Consider the following 23,940-nt stretch of genomic DNA (forward strand, 5'->3'; position numbering starts at 1 on the left):
GGGGAGCTGCGCCGAGATCCCTCCCCGCCGCTCTGGCAAGAAGCACCTCAAACCCTATGGAAAGACTTCGTCAGACCGCAGGGAGCTTTTGAGAAAATCCCCACAGCGCTCGAGTCACAACAGCTCTGCTCTGATATAACAAATTTTGCTCCGCGATAGCCTCAGGACACAGAGGGCTCAGACTGGTCTGTAAACAAACCCACTTCCCTGGCTCTACCCGTTACAACACAGGATGCTTTAGATGGTGATTAAGCATCTCTGATGGTTAATCCAGTTTACTCGCTGATATGCTACATGGCAGATTTGCAATTTAATCTGAAAGAAATACCAAATAAACAGTAGAATTTTAAATATTTTAAAGCTTCAGGTGTTCCCTTACGAAAAGCAGAAGAGAGGAGATTAAAACCTGTAGACAATTACTGGCTGCACACAAATGATTAAAATATTTTTTTCCCCAATATATTCTGTTGTATACCAGCCAGCTGGCAAACAACTTTCTAGCATCCTTGTTTCTATCGTACATTTTATATAGTAGCATTAAGGAGAACATTCTGAAAGTTTTCCTGGACACATAAAGCAGAAAAATACAAAATTTACAGTTTGTCTGGTGACAATTTGATATTCCAGAGAGAGTCCAAACTGGAAAACAGGTAAATAAAGGATATAAAAGCAGCAATTAAATTTAAGAGTTTATTACATATCAAAACTATTTATTTGGGCACAGAAATAGAACAGCTTGTTCAGATTTATCCTAACACTAACAACATAAAGTAACTAAAGCAAAACAGATCTCTACTTAAATGAAATTTAAGTACAAAATTTAAATGAAAGGTTTCTAGAGCATCAGTAGTTTAATAAAATCAAGAACAGTGCTCTAGTCTGGATTTACTGGTCTGGATCTAAATATCAACTTTCCTATTTTATGCCCATGAAATTCAGTTCCAGAAAGCTGTCTGATCCAAGGCAGCTTCAAATGTTTTTCTAACTTCAAGAATATCATTTAGTGATATCGAAGCTAATTCCATGATTTGGTGTTAATAGCCACACGGTCTCTGCCCAGACCGGGTGCATGCAGTGTCCTGCAACTTGGTTGTAGATTTTACTCTTTTGAAGAGTGACTCTTTTGAAGATTCCATGCTTTTGAACATTAATCAAGCTAAAAGTTAAATTAAGTATTATCACTAAATAACAGAGCAAAAAAGCTGCAAGCACTGGAATGTAGAACACTTGACGGCAACACAATGCTGCTCTTTTTCTTTGGTTTTAGCACACGAGATAAAATTCTAATATGGAGTCAAATTATTTCCCACCAATCATAAACCCAGAGCTCAGGAGAGGAGAACCAGAGTCTCCTGCACCAACCTGGCCCTGAGAGAGCAACAGCAGCACAGTTAAGAACAGAAGTTTTCCATCCACCTGTTTTTGTGTAAAACAGACCAGGGACTGGCCGTAGCTTCTCTTTACTGCACCCAGCCCTGCTCTTTCCATAACTTTGAAGCACCTCTACGGCTCAATGTGAGGCCACAGGCAGCATGACACAGGCTGGAAGGACTAAGGCAGCGAGCCCTTAGGAGCCTTGCTGACAGAGTGCAGACTGAGCTGAATAATCAGCATTATTCTTCAGCTCCTAAAAATACGTTTTGAAAATAAATAACCCCCTGGTCTCTGTCCAGGTATGAATTTGTTCTCATACTATAGCTAAAGATTTCATAATGTAAACCCTCTGCAATTTCCTCTTCCTGCAGTATTCCTTTGATGTTGGTGAATTTATTCCAGCTCTTCTAAGTCTCTACAAGCATCACAACTTTGTCACATAATTTATATTACAAATAAGTTATATCTCACTATGTAAACAAATCTGTATTTTGATCAAGGATTTTTATGAACAGACATAAAAACAGAACCAAATTCAAGTAATTTATACATTTTTAAAATCTAGTATCAAAAATTTTGGTGGGGGGAGGTAGACTTAGCATGAAAGCATAAGCCAGGCAGTTATTCATATATTCATATATATTCATATATCCTCATTTTGAGGAAGAAGTGGCAAGCACAGAGAAGTTCTGTTGATGACTATCTTATGTGTTGAAGTTGATATGCACAGGAAGAACCAAATGCTATCCAAACCGTACTGCCAATTACTTACTGTCTTGCCTTCAAAATCTAGCCCCATATAGAACCTGCTAGGTAAATTTTAACAAATCCCTGTCCCAAATACTTAGAAAGTAATGAACTATTTCTTCCCTTCAGGACAATCTTAGATTTGCGCAAAATGGGAGGGTGTATAAGCAACATCGAAGATGATGATGATCATGAAGTTGCAACCAGAAGAGCATGCTAGGAAAAGTGCAGTACAAAATGCTGCTCAATGGGGCGTCACGGGGAAGGAGGCTGCTTACAGGTGCAGGAAGCCAAACAGGAGCAATGAATGGAAAGAAACCAAGGCTGGAAACAACCATCGGCACTGCCATAATTAGAGCGGTTGAAAAACTATACATCAGATATATACACACACACATGTATGTATATATAATATGTTTGCATAGATATGCTTTTAAGAAATCACTGTTGCGAAACAACAGCAGAGTGAACTGCCAGTGACCCTCTACTAATAATGTACGTTGCATGAGCAATGACAGGATAAGACCCGAGGCCTTAAAGGTGCAGCCATGGGATGGAACTGGAAGCCACAGGAATATAAACATAGATGGTATCATGATAAATCCAGAATGCAACCTCGCAAGGAACTGGTTGTAAGGCACAGCAAGGGCACTGACAAACACAAGGTTGTATGCTTAATTGTATTAATGAAGCCATGAGCCATGTGCTCAGAAAGCTGCATCCCAAAGAACGCTGGTACAAATAAAACTTTCCTATTGGAGAAAATCACTTATCAGAAAGGACAACAAGTGGAATCTGCTGTGTAACGTCTACTAGCCACTGTATGGGGGTCACTCAATTAATGAGTGATTAATCTGCACCCTGACAGCATATGTAGGCACATCTTGAGATTGCATATGTAAATCTGAAACAGAACTCACTAATTCTGCCGGTACCTTGTTTCCAATTATGGTATGAAAAACTGAACTCTCTAGTAGCTTGCAATGCTACATATGGAAGTATTATCTTTTTTCTTTATATGGAAATACATGCTTGGTTTAATATTCCACTGTTTGTGTTTAGTCTGATATCCCATCTTTGAGGCTTGCTAATTTGGCTGCAACACAGTGAAAGTGAGAAGTAGGGAAGGCTGGAAAGAAAGACCAGAAGCATAAATCTGACCGTTACATTTCAATTAGATGTTTACAGTAGATGTCAGGAAGATTTTCATTTGGATATCTGATGCAGAGGACGAGTGTAGATTTGTGAGTAATTTGTGCATTGATGACCTTTACATTCACCAAATTGAGATCTAGAGGGAGACTGAGAAGACAGACAAAAATGCACTAGAAGAGTGGCATTTCAGAGGACAGAAAGGGGGATGATAAAGTTTCTTCGCAACACTCTAAAGAAATGATGAAAGAAGCAGCATGAGCATGAGTAGGTGATCCAGTGAAGAAAGTGACATCGGCGCTGCAAAACTTTTGAAGCTGTATTTTCCAATCTGGAGAATAGCAGTGGAAACTGAGAAGCGACTCTGAAATGGCAGAACTTCAGTCAATTTTGCCTACTGTTTTATCAGCTAATTTGTATTTACAATTTAAATTGAGAATTAGTTTACTAAGAGGGACAGTTCTTTGTTTTTTGAGAACAAGTTCAATGCAATTCAAAACATGAATTCAAAATTTCCTAAATACTGCACTGCAACGTTACTAGTTGATCAAAAAAAAGAGAATGCTCCTAGCACTGAAGCCAGAAAGAGAAATAAGACCAGCTTACATTAAATAAAATTATAGCCTGCAAAGTTTTATCAATGACCATGTATGCTGCAAAAAGGAGTACGAGCTGCTCCCACAACAAGTGGCTTCAAAATGATGATCACTCATAACTGATAGAAAGGACTGGAAAGCAGAAGGGAAATAAAAGGATAACAAGAAACATTTGAATCTCTGCTCCTATTTCCTTGTGTTCCAGTGTGCTCACGGGCCGGCCAGGTGCCCGCGATGCTGAACCCAGCTGTGTCACTTGGTGTTTGCCCTCTGCTAGGCGCTCGTTGCGGCAGGGAGCTCAGTGTCACGGCAGAACACCAGCGCTCCTCTGCCAGCACCCGTGGCCTGTCAGCCTTCCAGGAGGGCACGATTCTCCTCTTCCTTCATCTAATTTTACACCATTATAACGCTGCTGATTTCAGCAGAACTCCTTTTGATTTTCGGGAGCATAAATATAAAAATCAAATAATCTTTTCAATTGACTTACCCCTCTCATTTTCTAGCTGATATGGAAAAATATATATATATTTTTAAGTTGAAGTTCCTTTGTCTTCAATAAAGCACTCGACTTAGTAAATAGGAAAATACAAGTTTGAATTATTTAGTGTATCAGAGACATGATGGAGCTCTAGAGAAAGTGCCTCAAGTACAATGCGGCGCATCCCTATTTTATACACCATTGAACAGAACATCCACAAATGGCCCTGGAACTCGAATACTGCCACAGGGCTCACTGACATTATTCCTGGGCTGTGGTTACTTCTAATGCTCTGCTAATCGTTCTGTGCTCTAACATGCTCCGGAGGAAAATCTGTATGTTCCCACAAAGTCAAAGAGAAGTTCCACTAATGAAATTAAGTGAAAGGAATATAATGTATTTTTGTCAATATGAATCCCTTAAGCTAAACTTTGGAGGGTGAAACACATGGATTATTCAACAGAAAGGCTTTAATCAAAAGGGTCCATCAAGACTGTTGGAAATGCAGCCCAGTAAACATCAAGTAACCTAGCATCACCATACTGAAGAGCTGGAAATCGAACCAAAAGCTAAGAGAAGACAGCAGGTAAATGAAGTTCATTGCAAAGAACATTCAAGTTCTTGACCATGGTGCACATGATAGTAATTTTAACCAGGGTCTGGCATTCTTTTATTCTTATAGAAAATATTTAATAGCATTACATGATCCTAAGGATCCTGGATGCAGAAGATAAAGTGCACTTTAAACAGCAGTAACTCAAAGCCTGGAGGGGTAAAATGATTCATTTCTCTCAAACACGCCTGTATAGAAAAAAAATGCAAATATCTTATATGTGCAGATATTGATTTCCAACCACCCTAATGTGTATAATTACTTTAGTGGATGATTGTCTATAGCTTGTACACTTGAATCAACGTACATCACTCTTTTCCCAAAAGACCCCAAAGCGTATTGATTCACACGTCGTCTCCTGACTTGAGATAATCTTTTTGGAGATTTCAAACTTAATTTGTAGATTGCCTCTAAGTGACATGGGTCCAATGTTGTCACCAATTGAGTCAAACTGTCCTTGACAGTTCTGACATTTTAAATAGTCAGTTTTGCACTGACTGATTCACTGGCAACGGACTCATTATCTCTAGTGCTATGTGGAACTTGGCTTCATTCTGCCTAGGTAGTTTTCATCTGCTTCTGACAGTGGATTGCTGTGCACCCCCACTGAGTTTCAAAGTAATTTTTGCTTTAGTATTTCCTAATTGCATGCTTTTTATTTCCTATCAGTCTCCTTGCGGGACTCCTCCGTGTTCCAGGCAGCAGGTGCCACCCTGTACCTGATTCCCCCCGGGGAACCGTTGTCACTTACCCACGGGCTTCCTGGTGCTAAGCTGCACTCCCAACTGCTATTTAATGTCCTCCATCTCATGCGCTGCAGAGGAAAGCCATTATCATACAAACAAAGGAAAACCAAGTATTAAAAGTATCTGATTCTGGTTTACAAACCTAACTATGCGCTCCAGTGCGAGACCTACAGCTCGGGCTACACTGCGGAGCGGTGCCCCTGACTACGTCTTGTATTAATGGCACCATCTGTGCCATTACTGTGATTCAAGGGGACTTGATTCCTCCATCTACCTGGGCTCTGTAGGTGACACACACCGCAAACTGCCTGTGTGCGCATGATGGCCCCATTCGACTTTTCACTTGTTTGTTAAACTGGTACCTTTTCAGTCTTTTATCCACTAGCTTTCTTGTAAATTAGCAGAAGACATCCTCCTACATTACACTAACAGAAAGCTTCACCCTATAGAAGTTTTCATTTACTTTCTAACAAAATATTTTAAACTTTCTGGAGCATGGCAGAATTACACACAAAAGTGCCTTCAGGAAAACTCCAAGAGAACATATTTCCTATTACCAGTTTTCCTCTTTCATAAGATCCAAAGCGTCATTGGTCTTTCTAAAATACAGCAGCAATACTGCACCTGTGCAGTTTCGCATTCCTGAAGCTTTCCCAAATACCCATCTCCCCAGCACTCCTTCCTCAAGCTTCCAGCGAGGTCACACTTCTGGGGCAGTTTTGCCTGAGGAAGGAGTGTGGAATGAGCCAAAGTGATTACTGCCGTATAACCCAGGGCTGTGAAAGAGTCAGAAAATCTAATATTTTAAGTCTTCATATTTAAGGAAAGTTTTACACATAAATTTGTACTAAGGCACTATCCTCATAAGAAAATTCTTCTGACAAGTTAGGAACAACACGTAAAGAAACGCAAAGCTTGAGCAAGATTTTGGACTGAGGCTCAGCAGGACGCTTGTCCTAGAAGGGAAATTCTTCAGCTGAAATCAATGTAGATGGCAGACATGGTTTTAAAGAGAGGTAGGAAAATGCCCTATTAAGAGTTTCCAACTCAGTCAAAGCTTACAGAAAAGAAAACAAATTCTTTATAAGCAGAATAATAATCTATATATGGAAGTGCAAATGCACTTTTATATTTCTATAGACAGAAGTTTCCCTCTGTACTTCTTACAGATAGTCATGTCACTTTCACTATTTTAATGCACCCACATTAAATCCGGTTATTATAACGTGTCTTTGCCCTGTCAAGGATAGGAAACCAAATCGCACACAAGCTTGCCACGGATACAATCTGCAGAGGGAATTCTGATTTCTGGCTTTCTGAAACCAGCTGCCGAGCATTTTGAGTCTTCTTTGTAATGATAATTGAGTTTGATTCATTGTCTAAGCACTGGCAACACCCTTAGGACAGGAAAGCAGGGAAGAATTAGCAATACAAACAGCTTCAGCATCTTTGAATGTATTGACTTAGGGTGCCAAAAACTTCCCTCCTTTTTCTCCTGTCTTTCAGGACTGCTGCAGAATGCAGACATTATTTTTACATGCTTAATTACAGGTTGTCTCTACAATCATCACAACAAAATATATTCACAAATTCAGACAGCTAAACAAAATGCCATCTAAAACAAAAGTGACACACAAACTAATTTCCAAGTGAGAAAATATATGGTCAGTTCCTCTGCCCAAGGAATAACCCAGTGAAGTTTTGGTTAAATGACTTATTTTTACAGTGAGTATAGACTACTCTCAGTGAAGTCATTAAAAATCTACTAAAGTATCTTTGAACGGAGTACAGAACACAAGCATTTCATTTAGCATTTTCCAGCCATCAGACAGTTGCTAAATTCCCCAGTATATGTTCTAGTCTACAGATCTCAGGAGCAAGTATGTTGCTCAGTTCTGAATGCAGCTAAATCACATCGCTACACGGGTGTTCTGTTCATATCAGGGCCTTGTTTTCTTACGTGTGTTAAGATTTTGAAACTTTTTAGATGATTTCTGTGGAAGTACACCTATGAATTTATGCATAAATGGCAACACTAGATGACACCAGATACTGCGGTTCACCTCTAAGATGTCACATTAAAGTTACGGAAGCCTCAGGACATCTCAGCAAGCTGGGCAGGGGTCGCTGCACCCGTCACGGACGGCCCAGTGGCCACGTTGCGCCACAGGCCCGTGGGCAGCAGTAACTGCTGCGCCCAGCTCCCGAGGGCGGCTCCAGATCCACAGGAGAGACTCTGCAGGTCCCGATTCCGCAGCAGGGCCGGCAGCAGTGAGTTCAGCGCAGCCGTGGGAGCCACCAGCCCTGCGCGGCACCTCAGGAGCAGGTCCCAGGCGGGCGGCCTCCTCCTTGGAGGAGCCAGAGGCCGGGAGGCCGCGGGCGACGCCACTTGCTCCTGGCATGCAATGGAGCTGCTCCTTTTTCTGCCTCTAAAATAAAAACTGATCTAGAGGTGTTTCACCTGAGCGGTCGAGACATATTTCTGCGTTGGCAGAATGAAAGACGAGTCTACCAGTCTAAGAAATGTTCCCAGCTTTGTACTCGCCGTATAATATCATGGTACTGCTACTCACTTTGAATTAAAATAGCTGTTCAAGCTGTATTAATTTATGCTGCTGGACCATTTCGGTAAATCATTCCAATCATGCATACCCTGAGCTTCGCTGAAAGCAGAGAAAAAAAACCTGAGGTAACCTCTGTACAAGTAGATCAGGCCTAGACTTAATTTTTTCATCTGTCTTTACGAACACAACTGTGTTGTCTAGTGTAAATGTTATGAATAAATGTTTATGCATTTTCATTTATTTTTATCTAGCTTAAATGGTGTTTTAATGCTGTTTATGCAAAAACAAGACATTCCTTACCCACAGGTGAAGTGAATTATAAATACAAGGATGGTATCAATTCATCATCTTCATTTTATAAGCAGGTAGATAAAACCAGAACTTAGAGTGCCATTCACCTGGGACTGAATTCTTTAGATTTATCTTAGCTATGAAAATATGACAGATGTTAACTGATGAAGAGCATCAGTAAAGCTAGAAATGTCAGTGCTGCACTTTTTTTGAAGAAAGACTTGGGCTATTTTTCTACCTTGCATCTTTCAGAGTTAAACGGCCAAATTCTGCATTACTGCTTCACGACCCTTTCCATTGGCTATAGGAACACGTTCTTCAGAAAATGGGAGAATGGATTTAGATGCTGCTCTCCTTGGCCTTTAAGCCTCCACATATGTACAAAACATGCTGACTTTAGCAGGGTTCAGCAGGGTTTGGGTGTGATCTATTAGTACATCTAAAAATTCTGTCCTCTCTTTTAAAATGGAGTTTATCATCAGTTCTTCAAGCTATAAAATTACAACTCCTCCTTCCTTTGCTTGTCAGCACATTGTTTCTCCAGCCGCTGTGCTCACCAAAGAAACCCAAGCTGCCTTTGCCCAATGCAGAAGACTGTGTCATATAACAAATACCTTTCACATTTCCTTGGCCCTTATTCCCAGATTAGAAAGAAGTATCATATTCAATTTGTAAAAATTTTGATGACATTACAGATGTAAATAATAATAATCATCTGTGGATTACAGATTTCTCAGAAGCGAAATGCAAGTGAAGAAAGTGTCACTGTGACTGACAGCTCCAGCACTCTGCAGACTCCGTTTAGCTTCAGGATCTATTTAATAACAGTGGGTAAGAACGCTAGTATGATCTGTTATGCTGGTAGCTGGATTCAATTCAAATTTTGACACAGCTTTTCATTCTATTTTCTTCTAGATTGGGACAAAGTTGAATATAAAAAATTCTTAGTATGAGATGGAAGTAAAAATACTCTCATCTCAAAAAGCTTACAGCATTATAAAGCCTGTTTTGTATTTTATATCAGAAAACATCCTGCATGTAGATATCTTATCCACTCTTCAACTTCCCCCCAGCAAACCAAAACAGAGATCCTCAGAAAAATTCATTGTCTAATTGAAAATCATTTAGATTACATAGATAAAAAGTTTCTTCTTAGTCATTATAAACCAGTATCAAAGTCAAACTTAATTTCTTCCCAGTTTTTGCTTTTCTCTCCCTCGAATTATCAGATCCCATCTGCTGGCAAAGCCATCCTACTACTTCATACCAACACTAATCAATAAATATTCCTCCCTTTAAGGGCTCCTACGACAATCTGCTAGGCTGGGCTTGCAGGCTTTTACTAACCATCCTACAACATAACAACTCCTTAAAAGGGAAACGACTTAAAATACATCATTTGGGAAGAGTTTTTTTTTTGAAATAGGATTGCTATACAGTGGATACTCTGAACTCTGCATTGCTTCCTTATATTCATTTTTCTAAAAGGGCAATTATTCTTAAACTGTGGGTTGTTGGAGGATAATTAAGGATTGTTTCAAATTAATAAAACTTCTGTTGGCCACAGATGAATACTCAAGATTTTTCTGAAGTGAGGTAGTTCATTTAAATAATAGCTAAGAATTAAGGTTTGTCCCTATGTATGGAACAAGTGATTGCTAAATCACAGAAGTATTTCCTCTGAATTTTCTTCCAGAAAGCTTGCAATGTCCATGACTTAGGAATACAGCTAATGGGAGACTGAATCCACAACATCTCTTCTAAACATAGCCAAAACAAGCCCAGTTACATCCAAATGGTGAGTTCCTACACATCATCTGGACTAGAAGAATCATAGAATCACAGAACGCTTAAGGTTGGAAGGGACCTCTAGAGGTCATCTAGTCCAACCCCCCTGCACACGCAGGGTCACCTAGAGCACATGGCACAGGACTGTGTCCAAGATAAAATAAAGCTAAAAATATTGGCAATAAAGAGAATGGATAGTAAACTGAAGATGCCCCCAGAGTTACAAATAGACATGAGCAGTGTCTTTGTGTAAGACTGCAGGGAATGTAACTGCACATCTTTATTTCACGTGCTAAACAACCATCATATTAAGGGAAGCCAACGATGTCTCTGCAGCTAGAGCTGACCCATCGTCACTTATAAAGTCCTACCTGAACAGGCACTGTAACTTTGCTCGGAAAACAGAGTTACGGATAGATAAATAATTATCCTGCCTAAACACTTGAGCTTTTGTAACGAAGTCTCTCTGTTTTCTTCTGGTAGAAATTGACTTATTAGTGCTCCTCCAAGCTTTCTAGGTAGTTACATTTTTGAAACTCAGTGAAATGCAGAAATTTACAGTATTTCTTGTGAAGATTGCAGACTTCAGCCTGCCAATAGAGTCTCTTCTCTCCTTTCAGTACAGCTGTGACTAGACATTCCTGTTTAGCAGAACACTTACATTTGTATATATATAAATCCATCCTGATAGAGCAGCACTATTAAACATACTGTGGACATTCCTGCTCTTCCAAATAAACTACCAGTAGTTTCTATTGTGAATAGGATAGTTCTCATTCATGATGAAAAAACAAAATCCTTTTTAATCAACAAACTGTGTTGAAAGAGACTGCACAGTCTGAGCTACAATGAACACTGCCCTGTGTTCAGCAGGTCCAGAATGGCCACAGAATCTGACAATACAGGAATTGTGGTGTCTCTGCTGTTCACCCACAGGTATATTTTAACTGCCACTGCTAAAAGGGAAGACAAGATCCTCCCCTCTCCCCTGCTTCCACTGCTTTCTAGTATTCTCCCTATCGTGCCAAGGACGTTCAGCCTCCAATTCTTCCCTTGACAATTCCCTCCCGCTCCAAGCAGCGAGGGCATGGATCCACTTTGCCTCATGTACAACAATCCACTCGCCCAGTTTTATCAAGACAGAGAAATTTTGTTTAACCTTAGTTTCATCCAATCCTAATTTAATCTGTCAGAAACTAATGCAATAGCCATTGATTAAAAATAGAAGCCTTGACTTTAATACATTTAAGGATACATCGCCCTCCACCTGCTTTTTATATTTTAAATTCTGCTCATTATTATTTTTACAATACAGAATTCTAAACTATCAGTGAAATGCAGACATATGTAAACACAAATCTGCTTTCTCAAAAACAAAGTACTTTCTATTTCAAATTTGAAAATTAAAGTTCAATTATTTCAATGCCTGCTTCCTTTTAGAGCCACATACAGAGTTATCATCTGACACTATGTCATGTCATAATTGGCAGAGTTCTCAGTGTACATCACACCGGGATATGTTTGGGATATGGCTAAAAAGATGGATCTCTAATCTGTACCAAACACAGAAAAAAATAAGTACTTAACACTTAATTCAACATGGCTTTAGATAAAATACAAGAGGAATGGTAAGGGAGTCATCTGCAACCCTGGTTACTTCAGTGACACCAGTCTTCACAAGTAACCTCCCTGTCCTACCTTCTTAGTGACAACCCAGGATGAACAAGGTGGGACGTTTTGAAGTTCAAGCGTGCAGAGCATGTTAACTCCCTTAACACAACCCCTGCGTTGTTGTTCTGTACTGAAAGCAGAGGTAGTCTGAAGAGTCCCAAAACCCCCACTGCGAGCACGTCCTGAAGAGTTCCTGAAGAGCAGAACCATCTCACACCGTACACGTGTCACGGGAGGTTTCAGCTACTGAGCATTTCCATCTCCTCCGTAAAATACGGGCACTCGTACCTGAGACAACCAAATCCTGGTGCTTCGCGTCACTAATGGTAAGTCAGAGAGCACATAATGACCCTCAAACTCTGAGCTTTAACAATTAAATTATTAAAATACTTTCATTAATGTATCTGCACTTTTCAGTTATTGTTTTAATATCTGAGATTAATTTAATATGAAAGTAAGCATCTTTGCATAAACTCTAAACAAATCATTTCCTACAAAGGAAGAGCAAAACCTTTTGCCATTGAGAAAAGAAAAAAATAAAAAACTGTGTCGAAGGGCAGTGAAGGTCATGGGATTGTAAAATATGAATCTATGAAGTTTTGTAGCTCAAATTTATACAGAGAGATTGGGTGGAAGAGACAGGTAGCAGAGATTAAAACACGAATTTCAAGGCATGTGGAGAATCATATACACACAAAAAAAATGTAAAGGGCAAGAGGGGGAAAAAAGGACACGTCACAATCTCCGTTAGGACACTGGTATCACTCTGAAGATCCAATAACGAAAAAAATGGGATATAAAGAAAATGGACCTCCATTAATCTGATTTTCCAAAAGACCAGTTTCTTTGTATTAAATTTCAACTCTTACATCAAAGTGAGTGAGAACTAAATCGACTAGTTTACTGCTGAACATCTGCATACAACTTCTTAATGAAGAAAACTGTGTGAGGCTGGGTGAGTAAAAACACTCAATAGTGCTTGTAAAGTTGAGCAATCTGCCTTATATTCTGTGTTTGTTTTGGTCTCATTTCTTAAAACTTTTTCTTTTCAGGGTTCATCTATTTCTAACTTTCTTATTGTGCAAAGTTGTGAATAAATGAAGCACAATGCATAGAATTGTAAAGATGACTTTATTACAGAGCATCTTTCCAAACTTTTCCATTACTGTACTTTTTCTCAACCGTATATTCATACAATAAAAGCATGTTATTTCTCCAGCAAAAAAGCAAACAGGATGGAGCATCGACTAACAACTGTACTTTGGATTAAAGGTACCTTTGAAATCAATTCAAGATGTGCTCTTGAGGATCACATCAGTTATCCTTTATCATTTAATTACCTGAATTCTTTTTACCTGCAAGAGAGTAAATACACCTTTGGTATGGAAGGTCACAGACTCATAATATTCTTAGATTTGTGAGCCTTAATTTTTAAGATTATTTTCCTATCAGGCTTCAGAACTCTTCTCGCTTAACTTGATCTGCCTCAAAACTTTGTGTTCATATACCTGCCTCCTATAGCACATGAAGGAAAGACAGCTCTACTGAGAGATTCACTGCAGTGTCACCCACACACCTCAGACAGACAGTCTGCACTTCCTTTAGAAGAGTCAAGGTCATTTTGCAGGAGTTTAAAAGGGGTAGAAGACAGTCACAGGTCAATCCAGTTGTAACCATTTAAGATCAACCAACCCATCTCACTCTTTCCAAACCCAAATTGCCATCAAGCCTTTCTGGTCTCTCCCATTTTCACAACCTCCAGCCTTGTGACTTTCTTGTGGCTTGGAAAAACACCTAGCCCCTCCTCAAGAAAACAGTCCTTCGACTGCCCACAACCTCAGTAAGAGGGAGAAAGGGAATGGCCCAGGACGACCTTCCGCAGCCCGTGTGTCACATTCACACCTACATCCCCATGACACCTAACATTTGATTTAAACATCCTGCTCTAGCTCCCCATTCCCTGTCCTGAATAACAGCCGTAACAAAGTCAATAACGGCGGTGCTGCACTGCCAGATAAAATGAGGAATAAACAGATGCCAATTTAATATTTTAAAATAGACTAATCCTTTATTCTACCTTCAAATACAGTAAGTGTCAAATTATTATATGAAATTACCTGAAATCTTCTACTTCATTCTGTTCAATTCAACTTCTTACCCCATGAAGCCCTATACTTTTGAGGTATATAAATTAAGAGTTACTACTTAGATCCTGTTTTCTTGGGCAATAATTCACAAAGCACTGCAACTGAAACCAGTCCAAATACTACAGAGGAAATTTGGAATAAGAAGGTTATGAAGATTTACCCATAGGGTTGTGGCTTCTATAGGTAAGTTCTGATTTATTAAGAACAATCTCTGCATCTCAATATGAAAGAACTGGGTCTATTTCTTTTTTATTAGATGATAAGTAACTGAATTCAATGTTCACATTTGAGCACACAGAGTGCTGAACTAAATACCTCCATTAAATATAGATTTACATTCTCAAACTCACACTCTTTAACTTGCCTGATGGAAAATAAAGAATAAATGGCATTTTTCATCAGGATTTTATCTTGGTAAAAAGTCCTTTTTGCAGATATATTTGATATTCATTATGTTCCTGTAACAGCCTCTGCATCTAAAACGTTATCAGATCCTGACAGAATCGTTTCATCTTAATAAGACAAGAGTAGACTTTGTATTCTCAACCCTGTTTTCTTTGGATTATCAACAGGAAGGGTTTGAGTGACACAGACAAAAGAAAAACAGTTCTGATTAAATCAGAAAGTTCATATTTGGTCGATTTCACAAGGAGAAAAGGTTATCTGTCTGTTATGACATATGTCAGATTTTTTATGGCCAATAGTTTTTATATAGACCATTGGAGTATTTTTTCCAGGAGCAGCTCTAGGCAGCCCTCACATAAACACGGCACTCACAGCTTTGATGAATGCCATCAGTTTTACCAAGGAGCCAGCATTGACACCTTCAGTTATCAGGCAGCCAGGTTTTCCCTTTCACTTCCTCTGCACAGGAAGCAACGGGGAACAAGATGCACAGCTCTCTGAAAGAAAATTATTAACATGTTTGACATGACCCAACCCCACTACAGGGTGCTCCATCAAAACACTGAAAGAGCACTTGTCTTCTAACACTCTCCATTTTACTTCCATGTGATGCCCACTAATTACACCTCATCTTTGGAAGGAAATGATCCATCACTTCCTGCAATTTTTCCTCCCCACACTTTTTCGACATTTTTTTCCTGTTACAGAATAGATAAATTTTAATGAGCTTCACCTGTCGCAAAGTTTAGCATCACTGTACTGCAGTATTTCTCACTATTAAGTAAAGACTAAGTTTACTTATAAGCCATAAGCAATAAACAATAAAACATTAAATATGGTTCAGCTAAAGCTAAAATTCAAATAGAATATCCATGTATTTGGATTGCTATTTCATAATATACAAGAATGAACACTTGTGCACACACAAATGTATCTGCAATATAAATACAGGAGTTATATTGCTCTTTATTACAAAGAAGCTGGTTTATTCATATTTCCCTTTTATTCATCATTCATTGAACTTGTAAAAAGTAATTATCTTCATAAAGGTCTTGCATTTAATTTATGCACTTAAGGCTAGTCAGGAAAAATAATACAAGTCAAAACATTTCATTCCACAGTTTTTATCTTACTCCAAGCAGTAGCTTTATGCAATATTAGCGTAGATGATTCTCACAATTATTAAGAAATACCTGTTACTTCATATTTGATCTCCTAAATAATTACAGCCCTGTCTTAAACACTGTAGAAGTCATGTTCTTTTGTTGCACATTCCTGCCCGAAAGCTGTGATTTTCTTTTCCAAGTTGCCTGCTTACTAAGAGCACTGCTTATTTCATATTCTGGCTCAAATCCTCTTACTTGTCCTCTTACTCACTATTTTTTTAAATACAGTTTTCTCTTTCCTTATTCTAAAATACCGGTTTTGAATGATGCCAATGAAAGAGGAAGACCACAGAAGTCTCCAAGACCAAAAGACATCCCCAGCCTGATCCTTCCAGGGCCATTTGTACAACACGTTACACAAGAGGACCTGCCATACAGAATGTTTTTACTGAGAGGAAAAATCCATGTAATTTCACAATGAAAAGAATTTGGAAATAAATCGTGACTGATCTTTAACTAGAGAGTTTAACAAAACTTATCCTATAGCACTTTTCAGGAAAAATATTTTAAGGTTTTCAGCAAAATATTTTAGTTTATCAGAAACTTCTGAACAGCAATTTTAGAATCTCAATGGAAAGCTACATTAAAAAGTACAATTACTTTGCTTAAGTGCAATTTCTTTATAGAGACATCAATCCTGCTGGCAAAAAAAAAAAAATGTTAGGGAGGGACAAAAGTGAAACTTCAAACACTGAGGTAGAGACAGTAATTCAACTGCAGAAGCCCAAAAATAAGGTTCTGCAGTGGCAAAAAATGTATCATGAACATGAACTATGCATAAAAAATATCAAAAATATTCATATATCAGCTTTTTCTCCCCCCTTTTTAAATAAAAACATGCTTATCCCTAGAGGAAAATTTAAACCATGAGCCCACTTAAGAGAAAACAAGCCCTCAGAACTTCTAATGGGTAAAAGGGATTACCTATGCTGCTTCTGTTTGTGGTACATGCATAGACTCAGAGGGAAGGCCCACTGAAAATGAAGCTCCAAAAGGGATTTGTTTTTCCAAGATAAAATTTTAAATTCTCCCATCTCTCTCAAGAAAAAACGATGCACTTTGTGAGCAAGATTATTGCAGTTCATTCTGTAAAATTCCACAGTTATCATATCTTCATGAGAATTTAATAAAGCTTAGCCTTAGCTGCTCTTGAATAGCAGCCAAGCATTTGATTTGTTCTATTTCATTTTATTCTTCTATATGCATCTTGCTACCATCTGGAATCATAAAAACAAACAGTTCAAGCAGTTAATGTGTTAAAAAGGGGCAATGAAATAATGAAATATTCCCTTCCAATCCTCCCCCCTTTATTCTGCTTCTTTCATATCCATTTCAGAACTCATGTTGTCATTTGCTAATTCCAAAAGGACTTTTTGTAAGAGGATTGTCAGGACAGATGTTAGAACCCTTGAACAACTGAGCTTGTGCTCCCTCAACCGTGTTCGGTTCTTCCAAGCCAAACTACTGTAACTGGTAATTCATTCTTGGTAGCTGAAAGCAAGGCATAATTGTGCCATTTTGTATCTTGTATAGAGAACATACAGAGAAAGATTTTTCTCTCCAAATAAGCTCTCTAACATACTGCTATTGACAGCACTATTTGGTTGTTTCCATCTGCTTCCAATATCCAACATTCATGCTGAACTTGTGGAAAGGTTTGATTCCTTCACTACTTCATGAGTAAAGCAATCGTGACTATGATTGTTAAGTTATCAATGTTTTTTACTAGAACTAGACATAGATGAACAACAAATGAAAACTTAGAGCATATTTATAAAACAAACACAAGTAAGGAAGTTGATGAACCACAAAAGTGACCAGAAAATGTACTTCTGAGCTTTGTCCTGAAAATGCATATGAATAGCCGTATTTCAAATACTTAGAAACATATTTAAATTTACTAGATACAGAAGAAATGGATCCATAAAAATAACTAGAATTTTAACTTCTAAGACACTGCCATATATCTGAGGATCTAGAAACATTAAATATTTGTCCTAATGCAGAACCTGTACTAATAAACAGTTGGTGGTAGAGAATTCTGGAACAGACTTGGGAGCGGGGGGGTTGTTATTGAGCTCCTCTCCCCGCCTTCCCCAGACAGCAGATGTATCTGCAGAATATGCAGTATTTGGAGGTGGGGCCAGATGACCTCCAGAGGTCTGGCCATGCATTTGTCTGAACATTCGCAGATTCTGTATAATTACTAATAAAGAGCAGCAGAAAAGAAATAACCTAATGATGTAACACTGCATCTGTTAAAACAGAAAGTGAGGAAGACAGTAAGACTCAAAAGAATAGTTTGAGGTAAGATACTACAGCTGAATATTTTTCAATATCCAGAAGATATTGAGACACCAACAAACCTGAGAATGTAAATAAGGAAAAACTTATCCTGCAGCTTCCTCCTGCTGGTGTGCACTTTTCTCATTCAGAATAAGCAACTTAGAAGGTAGGAAAGAAGGATCTAAGGAGGAAAGGAAGGAAGAAAAGAAGGAAGAAAAGACCACATGAATACGTGAAGGCCTGAGCAGAGCTGACTGGAAATGTTCACCTTACTGAACCGTCATTCTTTCGGCTGGGAAACCAGAGAAGCAGCTTCTCGTTGGAGACCTCGCGGTACCGTGTAAGGTGTGCTGGAGCACGTGTGTTCCTGTGAGAGAGCCCACACCTGTGTCAAAGGTCCAGCTGACAGAAAAGGAATCTCTGATCTGCTGCAGCAACTCCACCCGTTCAAAACAGACTTTATACTAGTGCTGGATATTCTCTCAGTGCCCAAAAGAGGGTTCAGGAGTATCAAGCACTTTACATCTATCTATAAAGCAAGCATATGCTCTTTCAGTATGACTTAAGGACAGCAAGAGATATTTCAGTTGAAAAGAAAAGACTTTTCACTGTACAGCAGGTCAAACAGAAACAGGCATTTGCGAGGGGTCTCCTTAGGGAAAGGCAGAACTCAGCTAGAGGCCCAGAATGAGTGGATATACCTCAGCCTGGGTCTGAGGACAGGAGTGGGCCAGGTACCCTCCAGAGGCCCCTTCTAAGCTGACCAGTTTCACGATTCTGCAATCTGTAACCTCTAAGAACTAGATGGATACTCTGACTCACCATCATCTCCTAAATAGCTATAATATACTGCCAAATGTGATTTGTATATCTGTTTTGAATTCCTTCCATTCTTATCACAGTGCTTTTACCAAGAGCCAAGTGCACACAACACAACTTGCAATGCCTTATGCCAGAAACGCCATATAAAAAAGGTTAATATTAAGAATAGGGAAACATATAAAGAATAAAACAGCCCTATACCCGTTCATTAAGGACCAGGAAAAAAAGAGTCTCACAGAATATTAATCTATTAATACCATTTGCTATTTCAGACACTAAAAGTAGAAAAATATTTTATCAACAGGGTATGAACTGGGGTTAAGACACTGATCAGAAGGAATAACACCTGGAAAGGCCTAACTCGGGCATGGTGAAGAACACGAACTGAATGAGCACGGATCACTTACCAGGGTTTTCAACAAGAGTACCTGTATTTCATGCAATGGTCAAAGCAAATTACTGGTTTTGGAAACTATATCCATCACATCCTATTAAAGCCAAGGTATTAACTTCTAAGCAAGTTTGCAGGAATCCTCACATCTAAATTTTTCAGTCATTTTGTTAAAATAAAAATTTACCTCAGGGTATTCAAAAATGAATTCAGACACTCCTAAACAGCAAGAAATATATTAGACTTCATCCACATAAAGAAATCAAGCATGTAATAGGTATTATTAAAGTATCTTTTTGTGTGTATGTTTGTGCATAAACTTCTACACCCCTATAAAGTACAAAGTAATGGGCAGAAGAGTTAAAAGAGTAAACATTTAGTGTGAACAATAAGGATAAAATGAGGATAAAAGCTTTTACTTGGATGTCCCTAATGGGGACACTCGCTGCCATTTTCAGGGCCAAGCGGAGCCTCCCGAGCGGCAGCAGCTCCGAGACAGCTGCCCTCTCCCGGAGCTCGGCCTCTAACAGGAGCTGGGAACATTTCTACCATCTATTACAGTGGTTCTGGCTTCTTCCTTTAGAGATCAATAGCAATCAAAAGCACGGCAGGCTGGAGGAGTCATTGCCTCCCTTCTAAGCTAAGAACACAACCCAACGTGCCTCTGCCCCACAGAAATTTTATTTACATTACACACACATTTTCTCAAAGTGAAAAGCACTTCACAACTTCAACTTGATCTATCATACAGATATTTGATAGATGCTGACCCTCCAAAATAGATGCTTTTGAAAACGCCTATGAAGACAAAAAAGTCAGAAACGTTTATCTTCTATAGCTATAAATATGCATACATACATATTTATAACAACTCGATAAATATACTTGCTTTTTATACATTAAAAAATCATTTCAAGAAACAAAAATGCAACAAAGGTAGAAGACAAGTTATTTTTATATAATAATTATGATTTTAATGCACCTACCTCAGCTAATTTTAAAAATGGATGAAAGGTAAGCCATACACAAGCCTTTGTACTGTCCTTGAATAGTCTCATGCAGTTGAAAGAAAGAAGAACCATATCATATACTTTTAAAGTTTAAGTTGGACTTTTTCATTTCCAGATCAAAATACATTAGCTTCTGAGAGCGGGAAACAAAATTTCTCTCTATATATATAGATATAGTATATATATAGTGCATATATATACTGATTTCTACAAATAAGTATATATCCATCAAATACATTTAAGATACCTTAGCTCATACTCAGCTGATACACCTTATAACAATTAGACCTTTCAAATCAGATAAAAACATATACACTCAAAGTTCCAAATGACATTCTGCTACTTTTACACATAATAATAAAACCACAATAATCCTGTTAAGGACGTAGGTCCGAATGTGGCTCAAAGCTTCATATGCAAAGATCTGAGGTGGAAAAATTCAGATCGGAGGTGTCTCGCCCTGATACGAAGTACCTTCTTGACACAATCCTCTTTCTCTCATCCCCTTCTATCCTACGTGGTCCCAGCACTGCCTAGATCATGATAGCAATCGCCACAAAAGCAAAAACTAAAAACATCCACATGTACAGCAGTAAAACTGTGCTCTTAAAGGCCAGTCTCTTAGCACACCTCTATGGCAAGCACCTAGACAGACAGAAGTGTTGGTATATCCAAGATAGTTAACTATTTTTGTTCCTTAGTTTGGGACATTCATTATTTGGTCAAAATAACATTGTTTTCTTTCTCTGAACAACTTCTCTTTGCTTCTCCCCATAAAGTATGTCTAAATGGAGGAAGGCACATTTTTCCAGATTATATACAGTTACTCAAATTAAAAGTTGGAAGAAAAAAAGGTTCCAAATTCCATTTGCTCATCTGAAATGTTTGTCAGAGGGTCTTTACTTTACCTGAAACACACGATGCAGTTGTATTGAACCAAGACCAGGTCTCACTCCATGGCTTGTTTAAATGAGGACTCAGAAAAATTATTTTTCTGGGGGAGGGTCTATTTCTGCAGTATTTCAGTTCCATGCTAGTGTCAATGTGTCCATGTGCCTTCAACTCATTCACAACTGATGCACACAGACAAAAGGGAAGTTTTTGTGCTACTTAATAAAAAAGAAAAAATTCCTTTGAGGAGAGGCCTGAGATTCAAGTCTCACGTCAGATGCGGACGATCAGCTCAAGAACAAAGACAAGGAACACGAGAGCCCGGGGGAGGAGGAGCAGGGGGAGCTGAGCAGTGTGAGCAGCCCCGGGGGTCCTCCCCGAGCACCCGCCGAGAGCCACGGGCGGCAGCCCAACTCCCGGCTGCCGTTCAGCCACAGCGCTCCGCTGGAAAAGCCAAACCTCACATCTTGATGTCATTATTTAGCTTTTATTAGAAAGCAAGTATTTAAACTTCAATAGTTCATAATAGTTGAATAACATTTGCACTTTAGCAGCCTTCCATAAAATTGAAAACATATTTAATACAAAAGAATAAAATCTGTTCAAGAGATAGAAGTCAGCAGTATCCCTGATAACACATTTGCTCAACATCTATATGTATGATTTAAATAACTAAATCTAATTTACATGCATCTCTGTATGAAATAACCAGACGCTCACAATTTGGAGGATATAAAAATCATTTTCATGACATTTTTGATGGCAAGATTTAAGAGAGATTCTATATAAAAAGGAGACAGATGTTCTAGTTCTCTATATTGGAATGAATGAATAAAAATGAAATACTTGAAGGGAACAAAAATTCAAAACTGTTTCTCATATTATCAGGCTAGTATCTTAACCTCCAAATTAGACAGTCACTTTCTAATATAGTTAGGAACCTAGTATACTCAAGAGGAAAGACCTTGACAGATTTCAAAACTAGCTGTAAAATGAAAACCCTGTTACTTGACTGCCCTTCCCTGCAAGACATGTTGGCACACAGAGCTGCATACCTAAAGTTAGCCCATGTAGCACTGTTCTTCCTACAAATTGCTAACTGAAGATGTGGTATGTGCATATATGTATGTCCCCATTACGTACACACAGGCACACAAAACAGACCTATGCATATCACAATGTGTGCACACAGAGCACATTTATCGTTAGAAGTGCAACTCGTGGTGAGAAACCTTGCAGGAAACACTGATGATCCATACTGCCAAGCAGCATGACGACTCGAAAGCAGCACATTTCTGCTGACAGGACACTAATGCACTTCATCTGTGGCACAGCAACTTAACTAACTCCTAGGCACTGTACAAGTTTGTGTACAGATATGGTGGAGTGCGTGTGCCAAGCAAGCAGACCAGGGAGGGGTGCTTCTCCAAAGGCTATACAGATACAGTCGTCTTTAAACAGAATTTATTTCAGGAGCAGATAAGTAAGACATAAAAGAAATAATGACTGGTAGTTCAATATGAAAGCAAAAATATATATTTAAGAATATTTTACACATATAACTTAAAACTAAGTCATATAATAAATATATGCAGTATGGTAAAATAAGAAATCCCTGGAAATGTGCAAGAAAGACTGACATTATGGCTGATTTTTTTTTTTTAATCTATTTACATTACCACCTAGCTTAGCTCTTGACAGCACCCTGCTGTCCCTATTAGCAGAGCTCCGTTTGCTGAACGCCAGGAGAGTTTCCAGCCACCCTCCCGAGCCCAGTTTTCCCGAAGGAAGGGCAGCCGGTGCCGCGGCGTGGGACAGCGAGCGGCACCGAGCTCGGCCAGACGCGCCCAGGCCAGAGGCAGCGCCCCCGGACACGGGGCGCTGCACCAGATCCGAGGGCTCTTTGGCAGGCAGCAAGCAGCAGTGCAGCTCCTCTACCCCACGAGACAAAACAGGGAACGGGTACATGTTTTCGGTGAACCATAAATAGAACTAACAAACAAAAACAGTAAAACTGCTCTAGAACTTGAGCTATAGAAACAGATGTTTCTGCTGTGGTGGCAGGAGGGGCAATATGCACCCAAGGATAGATTTCTCTGAGCAAGTTTACAGAGATGAGGCTGAGTAATAACAGAGTCTTAAACACAATAAAACAACAAAGAAAAGCGTGCTTGATGTTTCAAAGAGAAATAGAGCATTTGCAATCATTTCAAGCATTTGGTCAACTCGTTAATTTTTGTTCCTCATTTACTCTGGGGCTATTCAGTCAGAAATGGTATTTCTGCAGGTGAGAACACTAGAGAAACAGAACTGCTTCTGGCAATGACACACGCATCCCTGACACTAACACTCACTAAAACAAAAAAGTTAAATGCACATTTTTTGACTGGTTTCCATTTATCCTTCACCTCCCTGAAGTGTAGAAATTCATGTTGACCACTCAGTAAGTGCACATTATGCTTTCATGAGGCTTTCATGAATCTGTTTAGTCATGAGAAGGAAATGAGCTCTCTGAAAAAGTCTTGTGCCAGTCTGACAGAACTACTTAAAAAAGTGCTATTTACATGTAAGAAAACAAAAATGGAAAAAAAAAACAGTAATCTACCACAGATGAAAATGAAACACTCAAAGAGGTTTTGGTTTTTTTCATTGCACATTTGGAGAGTTTTTACAGCTGGCTATGCTGATCCACATGAAAACTAGGAGAGATTGCAGATCTTGTCCAATAACCCAAACCACTAAACAACCTTTTTGCATGCCCGTAACTTTAATGTTTAAAGTCATTCAACATTTTTCTAGAGG

The 23,940-nt window shown here is 38.9% G+C and overlaps 1 protein-coding gene across 1 annotated transcript in view; it reads right to left on the reverse strand.

Moving 5' to 3' along the window:
* PCDH11X (protocadherin 11 X-linked) overlaps window positions 1-23,940 on the reverse strand; it is a 389,078-nt gene that overhangs the window by 339,978 nt on the left and 25,160 nt on the right. The gene's annotated exons all lie outside the window — the stretch shown is intronic.

This window comes from Tinamus guttatus, unplaced genomic scaffold (assembly GCF_059628265.1).
Source record: "Tinamus guttatus ecotype Peru unplaced genomic scaffold, ASM5962826v1 Tinamus_guttatus_pri_ptg000287l, whole genome shotgun sequence".
NCBI lineage: Eukaryota > Metazoa > Chordata > Aves > Tinamiformes > Tinamidae > Tinamus > Tinamus guttatus.